We start from the raw sequence: 15630 nt of genomic DNA, 5'->3' as shown, positions 1-15630 counted from the left end.
AGGCTGACGCTCCAAATTCTAATAATACTACCCATGAGCAATGTGACATTTATTTAATCTTCCTCGATTATCTGTCCTTACTGGAAAATGAGGGTAAAAGTTCTACCTCCCAGAATCACTGTGAGAATCAAATAAGATATTTCAAATGTGTATTGAGACAAAGTATGGGTGTGAAAATATTTCATAAATTGTAAAGTGCTAAACACATGGTAATTATAAATACATTTGATTTTTTTATTTGTGCGAAAGGACACAAAATGAGATTAACCATCATTTTTAATTACTATAGAAGGACATTCTATGCTCTTATCTAAAGCTGACCCATCCACTTATGTATTTGATTTTCAGTCTTCTGCCTACTCAAGGCCACACCGGCATTTCTCACCTCTCTATGCCGCATTATTAATGTGGCAAACTAACCATTTCCTTCAACATACAAACATGCTGTCATTTACCCCATCTTTAACCACACTTTTATTCCCATCTTTGACTCCACTTTTCTTTGCACAAGATACCATCATTTCACAACTCCCCTTATGGCAAGTCTCAAAGCATGGTCTAGAGTGACTATTTCAAATTCGTCTCCTCACATTCTGTCTTATGTCACTTTTGACGGACTTGCTGTCTCTCCTCTCTATAAAAAAACATTCTCATCAAAGTCACTGAAGACCCCCATGTTGCTAAATCTGAAGATCAATTCTTTTTGTTCATGTTACTTGATCGAGCAACAGCATTTGATACAATTGATTCAATTGATATTGGTATTTGGTATCCTTTTTTAAAACTCATCTTCCGGAATACCACGTTCTTGGATTTCTTGCCACCTGGCTGATCACCGCTTCTCAGTTTCCTTTTCGTAGTTTCTTCTCTTTTGCCAGATCTCTTAAGATGAACATTGCTCGGAGCCCAGTCTTTGAGCCTCTTCTCTTCAATATCTAGAGTCACTTGTAGTGAGCTCAGCCTCACAGCTTTAAGTACTATCTGTACCACAATGACTCCCAAAGTTTCTCTCCTGAACTCTAAATGTGAATATCCAAACTTCTATTCAACATTTTCTCTTGGATATTGTGATAGGCAGAGTTCTAAGGTGGTCCCTCAAGATTCCTGGCCCCTGGTATACATGCCCTGAAAAATCCCTGGGACTGTAAACATGATGAATCTTCCTCCTGTGGTGATGTTATGTTACATGGCACAGTTAAATCTTAAAAGGCAGGGTGGGGGTGATAAAATTAAGAGAAATTTTAAAAACAATCCCTTTTATAATTACATCAAAGGAATAAAATACCTAAGAATAAATTTAACCAACGAGGTGAAAAACCTACATACTGAAAACAATAAGACATTGATGAAAGCAGTTGAAGGCAACACAAATAATTGGTAAGGTATTCCATGCTCATGGATTGGAAGAATGAAGATTGTTAAAATGTACAAAGCAATCTACAGATTCAGTGAAATCCCTATCAAAATTCCAAAGGCATTCTCCACAGAAATAGAACAAATAATCCTAACATTTATATGGAACCACAAAATATCCCACATAGCCAAAGAAATCTTGAGAAAGAAGAACAAGCTAAGAGATCACCCTCCCTGGTTTCAAACTAATATTACAAACACAGGAATTAAAATAGTATAATATTGGCACAAAAACAGACACATAGATCAATGGAACAGAATAGAAAGCCAAGGAATAAATCTCCATATATATGGTCAATTAATTTACAGCAAAGAAGGCAAGAATATACGAGGGGAAAGACAGCCTCTTTAATAAAGATGGGAAAACTAGTCAGCTACATGCAAAAGAATGAAACTGGATCACTCTCTCACACTATACACAAAAATTCGCTTGAAGACTTGAGTTTAATTAACTTAAAGACTTGAATATGATACCTGAAACCACAAAACTCCTAGGAAAAAAATCTACGCATCGACTTTATTCTTGGAAATAATTTTTTGAACCTGACTCCAAGAGCAAAAATAAACATGGGACTACATCACCCTAAAAAGCTTTGCACAGTGAAGGAAACCACCTACAAAGTGAAAAGGCAACCTACAGAATGGGAGAAGATATTTGCAAACCATATATCTGATAGGGGATTAATATCCAAAGTACCTATAAATTATAGAACTCCTACAACTCTATAGCAAAAAAAAAATATTTTTTCAATTAAAATATGGGGAGAGGATTTGAATAGACATTTTTCCAAAGAAGATGTACAGATGAGCAACAGGCACACGAAAAAATGCTCAACATTACTAATCATCACTAATCAAGAAAATGCAAATCAAAACCACAATGAGACATTATTACCTTACACCTGTTAGAATGGCTATTATCAAAACAACTAGAAATAGTAACTATTGGCCAAAATGTGGAGAAAAGAGAACCTTCATTTACTGTTGGTGGAAATGCAAATTGGCGCAACCACTATGGAAAACAGTACGGAGTTTCCTCAAAAAATTAAAAATAGAACAATCATATGATCCAGTATTTCCACTTCTGGGTATTTACCTGAAAAAAAAAAAACAACACCAATTTGAAAAGATAAGTGCACCACTATGTTTATTACATCATTATTTACAATAACCAAGATATAGAAACAACCTAAGTGTTCACTGATGGGTGAATGGATAAACAGGATGTGGTATATATGTACAATGGAATACTACTTGGCCATAAAAAGGAATGAAATCGTGTCATTTGCAATGACATGGATGGACATTGAGGGTATTATGCTGAGTGAAATTAGAAAGACAGGGAAAGACAAATACCATATGATTTCACTTATATGCAGAATCTAAAAAAACAAAACAAAACAAAACAAGCACTCATAGATAACAGACAGCAGACTGGTGGTTGCCAGAGGGGAGGAGAATAAGGAGGTGGGTGAAATGGGTGAAGGGGAACAAGAGTTACAAACTCCCAGTTGTAAAATAAATAAATCATGGTGGGGGTTGCTGGGGGGTATAATGTACAACATGCTGACTACAGTCAGTAACAATGTATTGCATATTTGAAAGTTGCTAAGAGAGAGGATCTTGAAAATTCTCATCCTAAATTGAAAAAAAAAACTAACCAGGTTTACTGCCTTAATCATTCTCAGTGTATACGAATATCAAACCATTATGTTGAATATCTTAAACTAATATGATATTATACATTATATTAAATAAAATATTTCCAGAAAAGGGCAGAAATAATATAGGATGGTTAAGCATTTGCTGTTACCTATACTTTAATCTAATCATCTACTCTTTTTTAAACAGTTACTTATGTTTTCTAGTAATAGTTTGTTATACATAGCTCCTTTTCAGGTTGCTTGATACTTAAAGTTCAAGCAAATTGTGAATATTTTTTTTTTTAAAGATGGGGGTGGGAGATATCCAGGTGGGCTTAACCTAATCACATGAGCCCTTTAAAAGCAGAGAGCTTAAAAAAAAAAAAAATTAAATAAATAAATAAATAAATAAAAGCAGAGAGCTTTACACAATACAGAAGTATATCAAAATGTCAAATCATTTACCTTAAATATTTAAAAATATTATGTTAATTATACTTCAATAAAATTGCAAGAGGCGAATGTCAAGCCCAGTAAGAAAATGTGAAAAATAATAATAAATAAATAAATAAAAGCAGAGAGCTTTAAAAAAAAAAAAAAAAAAGCAGAGAGCTTTCTCCAGCTGGTCTTAGAAAAGGAAGTGAGAAAATTGAAGCATGAGAGGAATTCAACAGGAGGGAAATTTTTCTTTGCTGAGGGAGGAGAAGGCCATAGAGCAAAGACCTCAGGGTGGCCTCTAGTTGCTGAGAGCAGCTCCCACCTGACAGACAGCAGGAGAACAGGGACCTGAGTCCTAGCACCACAAGAAACCGAGTTCTGCCAACAACTTAAATGGGCCTAGAAGTGGATTTTTCCCCAGAGCTTTCAGACAAGAATTCAGCCTTCCTGACACCTTGATTGTAGCCTTATGAAACCCTGAACCGAGAATCCAGCCACGCACAGCCTGACTTCTGACCTACAGAACTCTAAGTGGGTGTTATTTGAATCCACTCCACTTCTGGTAATTTGTTACACAGGGAAAGGGCAGGGCAAAAGAAAGAAAAAGAGGGAGAGGAAGAGAGAGAGGAGGGGAGGGAGGGAGAGAGAGAGGGGGAGAAACAGAGAGGAAGGAAGGAAGGAAGGGAGGGAGGGAGGAAGGAAGGAGTAACTAAGAAAATACAAATGTGTAACCCCCGCAGATCGTGGAACTCCACTGTTCACAATGCTGCCACGAGTCCTCGTTTTACTAAGAGCGAGTATGACAGCAAAGAGAGAAACAGGTTTCCCGTCCTGTTACCAGGATCCCGAAGAGGAAAAAACAAGGAAAGAGGTATTTGAACAGAAGTTCCAACAGAGTATAATTTTACCTCCAGCCACACTTCTCTTTTCATTGGACAAATTTATTTTTTTTTATTTTTTTTTTTAACGTTTTATTTTATTTTTGAGACAGAGAGAGACAGAGCATGAACGGGGGAGGGGCAGAGAGAGAGGGAGACACAGAATCGGAAGCAGGCTCCAGGCTCTGGGCCATCAGCCCAGAGCCCGACGCGGGGCTCGAACTCACGGACCGTGAGATCGTGACCTGAGCTGAAGTCGGCCGCTCAACCGACTGAGCCACCCAGGCGCCCCTCATTGGACAAATTTATAAAAAAACTCAGTAAAGGAAAAGTTCCCGATTATCTCAACACCCTCGAATTTTCTGTGAACAGTAAAAGGGCTAGACAAGTCTCTGCTTTGAAAGCTTCCATTGGAAACTGTTGTGATTAAAAAAAAAAAAAAAAAAAAATTGGAAATTGGAATTCATTTCCAGTACCTCTGCTATTTCCCAGCCACAGGACCCTGGCAGGCCCTATGGCCTGTGAGGCTCAATTTCTCATCTGAAATGGAAGTTTGTGAGGCCTGCCCTGCCCCATTCACGGGGCCACTGTAACAATTAACTGAGATTCTCATGTTTGGGGAAAATGCTCTAATGAAAGAGCTCTGTGCATATGTATATCCTTATTTATAACAAAACTGCTTAGCAGTTCCCTGGTGAATGAGTGGCTTCTCAGCACCTCATCACTCCTCCTGGAGCCAATGAACCTCCCTATAAAGTTACAAAGATTTCCAGACCTGCAGGTGACCCTTAGGCTTGGGTGCTGGTTGCTTACCCTGTGACCAAGTAATGAAGAGCATGTTATGGCTCGTAAATTTTCAGAGCTGTCTTTTTCCTGCAGAATTTGAAACGAAGGCGGAAAGGGGGATTGGCACTATTTGGTAAATACATCCATTCCTTCCTCTTACACAGCGATCCCAGCGTTCAGATGTCAGCTAGTATTACAACAAATTTCAACTTCTGCCTTTCTTCATTTCCACATCCCCAGCCTTGCTGAGGAAAAAGAAAATGACAGAACAACCCCAGGAAAGAGCAGAGCAATGGTCCCAAGGAGAAGTGGCATTGTAGGAATGTGCTGTAGGTGCCTGCATGAGCAATTCTGGTAGCATGGTTCTCAGCCGTGAGAGGTTTCTGGCCCGTTGCGCTTCCCGTGGCATTGCCATCACATGTGGTGTGCCTTCCCAGTGTGATTCGGGTATTCTGACAGAGGCTACAGAAAAAAATACAGCCACTAGAAGAGAAGCCTGAAAACCAAGTCGGAAAAACCTTAGAAGAAAGAGCGATTATCATAGTCTCTAGAAGCCATAGTTTGGATTCAGATGGACCACACCACACCCACCACAGATGAACTCAAACCAGAGCAGATCTTCGTGAGTCGTTTTACAAGGCCTGCGTTCTTTCACACCTCTGAGCTGTGTCTACGGTAAGAGCTTCATGTAGCCTTGCCGTATGAGGTATCTTCTGTCTCTCTCCAAAGTCCATGTTCTCTACCTTCTGAGCCTTGATCTCTAACTGGGAAGCCAGCCTGTGTGAAATTCATTATCTGATGATGTCTAGTTGGGTCCAGCCAAAGGGGATCATTACCAGGAGAGCAGAAGGAAAAGGAGAGCGAGATCTCAGGTTGTATCGTGCCCCCCAAACCTGCATTCTCACACCGGGGGCACCTCGGGCTGCTGTGTCCCTCAACCAAGGTCGCTGTTCATCTCAAGGCATTACTGCCCCTCCTCCTGGTACTCAGGTCTCCATGCCCTCCGGCTTGTCCCTTTGGGTCTAGGGATTGTGACAGCTCTGTTATTAATGGCCCTGAAAATACTTTCCATACACCATCACCGCTGCTTTATAAATTTATTCAACCCTCCTCAAGTTCTCCATTTTGCAGGTAGCATCTGTTTCTTGGTGAGCCCCTGCCTGATACAGTTGCCAATTGAATGAGCATGTCCTAAATATTTCTTTACCTCGTTTGTCAGACACATGACATAAAAGAGCCCCTTGGTAGAAATTCTATCTAATTTTAGCACATCCTATATAAGAAGCGTCTTTATATTTTAATAACTATATCCTTCGGGGGGTGCCTGGGTGGATCAGTCAGTTAAGCCTCCGACTTCAGCTCCAGTTCTGATCTCACGGTTCTGGGTTTGAGCCCCACGCGGGGCTCAGCCCCACATCAGGTTCTGTCTGGAGCCTGACAGCTCAGGATCTGGAGCCTGCTTCGGATTCTGGGTCTCCCTCTCTCTCTGCCCATCTCCTGCTCGTGCTCTCTCTCTGTCTCTCAAAAATAAATAAACGTTAAAAAAAATTTAAGTAAAAAAAAAAGTATATCCTTCGAATCTCACCTTAAATGTCTCTTCTTCCAACCTGTATTCCCCAAACCACGATCTCTTTTGTAGCATCTTGCTTTTCTTTACTATTGCCTAGCACGGTTTCTTGTTATATACGTTTGTTTGTTTTCGTGTTCAATGCCTATTGCCCACCAGATCTTAAACTTCATGAAGGCAGCAGCTATGCTCCTTGTCTTCAGCACTGCGTTCCTCACCAAGGCACCCTGGACCATGATTGATGTGCAATAAACATGTGCTGAGTAGGTGACTGAGTTAAAATAGTTCAGGGGGAGGGGCGCCTGGGTGGCGCAGTCGGTTAAGCGTCCGACTTCAGCCAGGTCACGATCTCGCGGTCCGTGAGTTCGAACCCCGCGCCAGGCTCTGGGCTGATGGCTCGGAGCCTGGAGCCTGTTTCCGATTCTGTGTCTCCCTCTCTCTCTGCCCCTCCCCCGTTCATGCTCTGTCTCTCTCTGTCCAAAAATAAATTAAAATAAATTAAAAAGTTGAAAAAAAAATTAAAAAAAAAATAGTTCAGGGGGAGAAGAGCCATCTAATTCCTCATGCCACACATTTCAACCTCAACACCTATGTAGCTTGCCCCACCCCCCTAATACAGGTCAGGGTTATCATCCTCCTTGTTCCTCACCTGCCCAAATACAAGCATTCCATAGCACCTTAAAGCCCTCATTGGTCTTCTTCCTCTCTCTACTCCTGTATAAGTGAGTGTTGCTTCCCTAAAATAGACTGTAAGCATCTAGAATATAGAATCTATGACTTAGATTTATTTTGTATCCCCTATCAAGCACTTTAAATAGGAAAATCTATTGTATGGAAACCAATTTGACAATAAATTTCATATTAAAAAAAAAAAGAAAAGAAAATCTAGGACTGAGTCCGCCCTAGGCCAAGGGTTCTCCACAATGGCACCAGAGCTATACGGCTGACAAAAGGGGCTCAAAATGACCTATCGGAAATATTTTACGTAACTGCGGGATGGATAGAGAAGGTCTAAGACTCAGACCTCATTTCAATTACGAGGCCTCTGTAGCGCAGAATCAAATATCTTTCAGGCCCTGACTCCCATTCTGCATCATTCAGCCACATAATTCTTTGCCGAAACAGAAACATCCCTCATCAAGAAATGTTTATATCCCAACACAGAAAAAAAACACATTAAAAACTCCTTAGCACTATTTTAAACCTACTCCAGCATGCCAGAATTTTTGCTGTACGTGCATCTGCCACCACTTGACTTCTACTGCCAAGGGGATCATTTCTTTGTCTATATTCTCCAGTGAGGAACTTATAGATACAGTTTTCAGATCAATCCAGTCTCCGGTAAAACAGAGGAAAGACAGCACAAAACCCTGACAGCATTACCTGCCAGGCAACAACTTTTGATTCAGCGTAATTTAAATCATGTGTCTAATTACCTAGTTATTTCAATATAACTGTGTTTTGTATTGACTTTTGGGAAAGCCTCCTTCGTTTGTTATTTTCTCCTACCCTTACGGGGAAAAAAAAATTTAAGAAACCAATAAATTTTTGCAATAGTCAAGCTGATTTCGGAGCTCATGACAATTGCATAAGCTAAAGTGCCTGCCTTTAATGAGGATACACCCTTTTAAAATAGAAACTTGAAACTTTCAGAAGGATGTATTGAGAAGTTTATTATATTCCTTTGTGTTTTATCTTCTTCCTGGTTCTTACAAATGGGCCCTTTTGGAAGAGAAATGGATTCTGCTTAATCTGCCTTAGATCTGATCTGGCTTCTCTTTGAGAAAACTGTAGATGAGACTGACCAGACTTAGCCACACTTTGGGTTCATCTGGCCCAACCTGCAACATCTACAAAAAGCATTTAACTTAACTTCTTGCATCCTATCAAAGTTAGACGCTGTTGAAATAGCCCTTGAATTATCTCTTACCCCAAATCATACAGTATAAGGCAAAGGCTCAAAGCCCAGAAAGTACCGTTGCCCAGACTGAGAAAAGTGAATTCTAAAAGCCCCTTTTGTTTTCCAACAAGGTTAAAATCACAAGTTCAACATGCGATAATGCATAGAAGATTGATACACAGTGTGTATAAACATGGTGACAGAGAATACCAAGAGCTGTCCATCCCATCATGACGCAGTTCAAAATTTGACATGTTTGAACTCTCAACACACTTGGCGAACTTCCGGTAAGCTCTACCAATCATAATTAACCACTAATGAAATTTTACTAGGAAAAAAATTACAAGCCATATTCAAAATCTCTTTATGTCTGAGGGAGCAAATTCCGTGAGAATGATTGCCTTCCTATATAAGAGACTGCCACAGAAAGGCTCAGAAACAAATCCGTCCCCAACAGCTAATAATTCACCTATTATCAAACCCTCTAGAATCATAATACCTCAGTCCCAACTGAGGGGCTGCAAATATGTGACAAAACAATTGATGAATGGCAGTGACCAACTGAATTGGTAATGTGCCTTGGGATTTAGGAACTCCACCCACCCTATGTGTGAGAAGAATTTATGAAGATAACATGACATGCTAATATATTTTTATAGCTTAAACAAGATATTCCATGCCATTTTTGAGCACCACACATAGTTTATCAATATAACTCTTAAGACCTTTATCCCCTTTTGTTTCTTTGCCGCTGCACATAATATAATTATCAAAAAGGTTAAGACTTACGAGTGGAAGCATTTGAACCCTAGACAGAAGCTCTTTTTTTCCCTTCTTTCTCCATTTCTGTTGTGTTCATTGGTTCATTTTGACTTTGGTTGTTTTTGTTGCAATTGTCTGAATACAATCTTCAGCCATGACAGAAACATAACAAAAAATTGTAAATGGCTGAGATGTGACCTTTGAAAAACTTTATTCTTCTTTCTCCTTTTAGACAGGTCAGGTGGTACATCAAATCCTAAAGCAGCATTGGCTAGAGTTCAGGTATCTTTCAGAAAGAAATCAAGGTCACCACCTCTGAAGGACAAAACCGTTAGTTCGTAGGTAGAAAAGACATCAGCTCTGTCCTCTCCCGGCTGTTGGGTGAATGTCAGATCTACTTCTGAAAGCTGTTTTCATTCTCTAACACAGTTGAGCAGTTAATTATAGAAAAGTACTTCAGGCTTCTCTGCTTAATCACATTTAAAGTATAAAAAATGTATGCTGCTATATTGAGTGGTCAAGAAAATTCTTGTAAATTGAAAGAGTTAATATATACCAGGCTTGTCACTGCTTGTGATAAAAAAGAACAAGCAGCTAATAGATGGGGAGTCATTAATATATGCCTCACACAATGTACTTTCCCTGAATTAGCTCACTCAGTCCTTACACAACCCTAAGAGATAGAAACTATTATGATGGCCATTTTCTAAATGAGGAAACAAGCTTCTGGAGTTTAAATAAGGTAAACAAAAACAAAAAGCCTAGTAAGTGGAAGGGCTGGAACCTTGAACTTGAGCTTAATCTACTACAAAACCCATGGCCATTAAAAGCTAGATTTAACAGTTTCTGCAAAATTCATACACACTCCATGTTGCTTTGAAATTTTTCAAATACAGAGCATGCCCTGGAATAAGATTTAACCATACCACAAATCCTTTAAAATCAAACAAATATGAGTGAGAAACACCACCGATTGTGAACAGCACGGTCTTGGGAAATTTACTCAAATTCACTAAGGTTCAGTTTTCTCATGTGTATGAAGCTTACAAGATTATTAAAAGGTAAGTAAGATCACATGTGTCAGTACATAGTAAAAGACCAATAAATGGAAGCATTCTCCCCGTTAATCCATTTAGAGATTTTCAATATTTAAGATAACTCAATTCAAAAATAAATGACCTTACACATATTTTCCCTCTTTCGTACCTACCTGGCATGTAGCAGGTCATTTCATGACTATCTATTGGGAAAAACTGAGTGTTTCCAGAAAGTCTGAGCAGGAAAATATTATCTGATTGGAACTCTAGCAATGACTTCCTCCTATCACGCTTGGCCACTCAAGAATTTGTTATGTAAAATGGCAGTAAACTCAGATAAAGTTTATGCTCTCATGTAAGAGCATATCACATTCTGACACTGAAACTTCAAATCACCAACACACAACAGGTGACCTCAGACATCTACTGAAGCATCACTTTAAAAAGATGCGCAAATACATTGCTGATAGAAAAAGATTCAACCATAGGTCTAGAGCTGTCCCACCCACTGGCCACATTGACTACTGAGCATTTAAAATGTGATTGGTTCAAGGATGCCTGGGTGGCCCAGTCAATTAAGCATTGCACTCTTGGTTTCAGCTCAGGTCATGATCTTACAGTTCATGAGTTCGAGCCCCACATCAGCTCTGCACTGACAGCACAAGATGTGTTTGGGATTCCCTCTCTCCCTCTTTCTCTGATCTTCCCCCACGCACTCTCTCTCTCTCAAAATAAATAATAAAACTTTTTTAAAAATACACATATACATATATGTGTATATATATGTATATATATGTGTATATATGTATATGTGTGTGTGTATATATATGTATATATGTGTATATGTATATGTATATGTACATGTATATGTATATATGTTTGGTCCAAAATGAAATCTACTCTAAGAGTAAAGTAAACATTAGATTTTGAAGACTTAGTATGGGGGGAAAATGTAATATTTCTCACTAATAATTTCATATTGACTACATGTTGAAATAATTCTACTTTGGGGGGCACCTGGCTAGCTCAGTCGGTGGAGTGTGCAACTGTTGATCTCAGAGTTATGAGTTCAAGCCCCACATTTGGTGTAGAGATTACTCAAAACCTTAAAAAAAACAAAAAGAAAGAAATGATTCTATTTTGGATGTATCACATGTAATATTAACATATATAAGACATAACACACTAATCTCTATTCATACATTATTGAAATTAATCTCACATGTTTTTTTTATTTTTTAATATGCCTATTATAAACTTTAATAATGTGAACTTTACTGGTTCACATTTTATTTTAATTGTTCAGTGCTGTCCTAGAGTGTTTACCAAATCTAATCAAGGCAATTTAAAAATAATATAATTTATTAGTGAAGAAAACAGAAAAGACAGGTAAGTTCAGAATCTAGGAAACAGATTAAAAATCATTCAGTATATCTTCGGGACTGTTTAGAGAGAAATCATTCAGTATATCTTCGGGACTGTTTAGAGAGAGTAAACTCTGACTTTTAATGAACAATATTATTTAGTGAAATGGAAATAATTCTACAAAAAAATTAATTATTGCATTAATTATTTATTTACAAAAAAAATTAATTATTGCTGGGGCTGTCATAACAAAAACATACTGCAGGGGCGCCTGGGTGGCTCAGTCGGTTAGGCGGCGGACTTCGGCTCAGGTCACGATCTCACAGTCCGTGAGTTCGAGCCCCGTGTCAGGCTCTGTGCTGACAGCTCAGAGCCTGGAGCCTGTTTCAGATTCTGTGTCTCCCTCTCTCTGACCCTCCCCCATTCATGCTCTGTCTCTCTCTGTCTCAAAAATAAATAAACGTTAAAAAAAAATTTAAAAAAACATACTGCAGACCGAGTGGCTTAAACAGAATTTTATTTTCCCACAGCCCTGGAAGTCCAACAACAAGGTGGGCACAGGTTTGCTTCCCTATAAGACCTCTTTCTTTGATTGATCCATGGCCACCTTCTCATTGTGTATTCACTTGGTCTTCCTCTGTGTGATCACAGGTATGTGTCCTAATCTTTTCTTAAAAGGACACCTGTCATATCGGATTAAGACTGAACCTTTATGACCTCATTTTACCTTATTTACCTCTTTAAAGGTTCAATCTCCAAATACACTCATATTCTGAGGCATTGAGGGTTAGAACTTCAACATGTAAATTTGGCAAAGATACAATTCAGCCCACGATACTCAACTATAGTAATTTAAAGGAAACCCATTAGGAATATTTGCGGGGGGGGGGGGGTTGTTCCTGATTATAGAAAGTTTCTAATGTATTACGGATCTCCTAAGTGAATCTACCTAGCTGAAGGGAAAACTCACTCCAAGTGATCAATATTTGTAATCCCACAGACATGCATTTCTCTTTACAGAAATACTTTGGACCTCTACTTTCTAAATCAACCTCTTGTGGGTCTTTTTAATACAAATCGGTCTCCCAGAGTTTAACCCTCCCTGGAAGGTAATACTTTTCTCTCCAGACACAGCGGAGGCATTCTGAGCATCATTGTACAGTCCGGTGCAGGGCAAGACTATGGACCCAACATTCATATCAGCTGAGTTTTCAGTTACCCTAACAAAGCTCTTTATGATCTATTGCAAATGTTTCTGAATAGCTGGTTGAGTTGATGTGGTATGATAGTTAACAAAGTCCTCAAAATGACACAGACTTGAGATTAAATCCCTGCTCTGCTAGTTTCTAACTATATGATTCAAAGAAGGTTGTTCAGCCTCTTGCATCTCAGTTTCTTCATCCGTGGTAGAAGAAAAATAAGGATCCTCCTAACTGTACAACGAGGATAAGGATGAAATGCCGAGATTTAATGAACTTCCTGCTCCAACAAATTTGAACAACTAGTTTTCTCCATCATTCTCTACTTCACCACCTAACACCCAGGTAGACAAGAGATGACAAGCCTTTTCACCAGCTTTCTTTAGGAACTCTGTATCTAGACACTGTGTTTGGTCTGTGGCTAAGGGGCCTATACCCATTAACACAAGCTGGAGTTGCAATTAAAGAAAAGTAACAAAAAAAGATTATGTTTTCAAAAGAGGTCTTTGAAAACGGCACCAAAAATACATTATAAGAGAAGAAGAGAGCACAGAAAACCAGTTTCATGAACCCCATCAGTAGATGTCTTGGGTGTAAGAAAAAGAAAAGGGATTAGAGAAGAAGTAGATTATTAGAAGCGTGTGGTTGGCAATATCAAAAGGGAATTCTGAGTTCAGTTTCCACCCAAAAAGGAATCCAGAAACAAACCCGGGGGAAACTGACCCAAAAATACTACACTCAGAGGTGAAACAAGAGCCATAAGGTGAGTCCAGCTTTCCTGACATATTGGGGAAATATGTTTGAACCAAATCTGAAAAAGTAAGAGCAAATTGTCTCACTTAATTGTAGGAAATAACAGGTTTTATGCCCCCCATGCATGCCCATTTGGGTTCCTTAGAATCCAAGAAGAATTTGAAAAATCTTGTCAACAAGACAAGCAATCTGGAGTGAAAAAATTGTTCCTGACTAGTCTTTCAGAAGGATTACCGTAACGTCTGGTTGGGATTGCATACTTACTTGAATCTTTCCTGAAAAACCTTTAACTTTAAAAAGGAAGCACTCAGTTGCTTCAGAAGTTGAGAACATTAATTACACGTGTTTTTTTTTTAATTTTCTGTCATTTTATGAAAATATATCCCACCAAGTAAATGTTGATCCTTATGTCAATGGTGAAAACAGCCCACTGAAGTGCTCTAGCTTTGTATTTCTTTTCCATGAGACTATTCTTTCTGTATACTGCTTGTAAGTTTAAGCTACATTTGATAAAATTTTCCTTTTTTTAATTTTTTTAACATTTATTCTTTCTAGACAGAGCATGAGCAGGGGAGGGGCAGAGAGAGAGAGGAAGACACAGAATCCGAAGCAGGCTCCAGGCTCTGAGCTGTCAGCCCAGAGCCTGACGCAAGGCTTGAACTCAGAAGCTGTGAGATCATGACCTGAGCCAAAATCAGACGCTTAACTGAGCCACCCAGGTGCCCCTCAAATTTTGTCCCTCAGGAACAAAACCAGTAATTGTGTTGTGACCCAAACAGTTTGTATTGGTTTGTCACACTTGTCATTGTCTCATCACTAAGCCTGAGCCAGAAATCTTGAAGTTGCTGTAGGATAATAATATATCTGGCCTCTGATCCCACTAGGGTTTTTTAATCTGTGGTCAAAATATAGATGAGGATGTGGCTATTTGTGACGGTCATTGAATATAGAAATACTTTCACTTGGGTTCATAACTTAATCAGTTAATGCTTACATCCTCATGTCCCCTTTATGTGTTAAGTGGAGTTGAATGACTATTTATAAGAGACATCTAGAGACCAGACAGCTCAAACTTCTCTGGGAGATATAGACAGAGAGATGATAGATGATAGATGATAGAGGGAGAGAGACAGAGATGATGATAGATAGATGACAGAATAGAGATAGATAGATAATGAGCTCTCAGTAGATAATAAAAATAAGTAAGGCCACCCTTTGGTCAAAGACAAGAAGAGCAATATTGCCTAAAATTGAGAGTGAAAATGGGACAGAAAATCTTGAAGACTGGGCACAGGTTCCAGCCAAACATTCTAACAAGCTCTGACATTTGCTTGTGTGCCTGAGAAGAACTAGTCATTCCAGTTTCCAGTATATGAATAGCCCTGTAATTAAAATTACTTTTTCACTTTTTTTAAATGGCAATTTTTTTTCCATTCTATGTCAGTCAAATGATCCCTGTACTTGTTGATTTGCCCAAACCACACTTGAGCTGTTTGAGTAATCAGCCCATGATTTTGACTGATAGAGAGCCAGTCAAGAAGAAAAAAAAAAGGTAAAAATTAGCTAAGAGTTCAACCTTCCACTTTTGTTAGGTAGACATAGCCTTTGAATCAAGAAGTATGACATTTTCAGAAGAGTTCTCAGTAAACATCGTAGATCTCTAATAGCAGCTACACAATGTACAGAGATATTCCATCACTATTAAAATCATTTGATCATCATCAGAATCATTCATGTCATTCCATCACCTCAACCAGGTGCAGAGGCAATTGCAAAGGTGTATTTTCAGGGAATAAATTATTACTGAGGAAAGTAAATGAATCTGTATAAATATACCTCCACAGGGAAGAGTTACATAAATAACAACAAAGCAATGCCCAAAATTCTGC

This window comes from Panthera uncia, chromosome B1 (assembly GCF_023721935.1).
Source record: "Panthera uncia isolate 11264 chromosome B1, Puncia_PCG_1.0, whole genome shotgun sequence".
Classification (NCBI taxonomy): Eukaryota; Metazoa; Chordata; class Mammalia; order Carnivora; family Felidae; genus Panthera; species Panthera uncia.
This window is presented reverse-complemented; position numbering follows the sequence as displayed.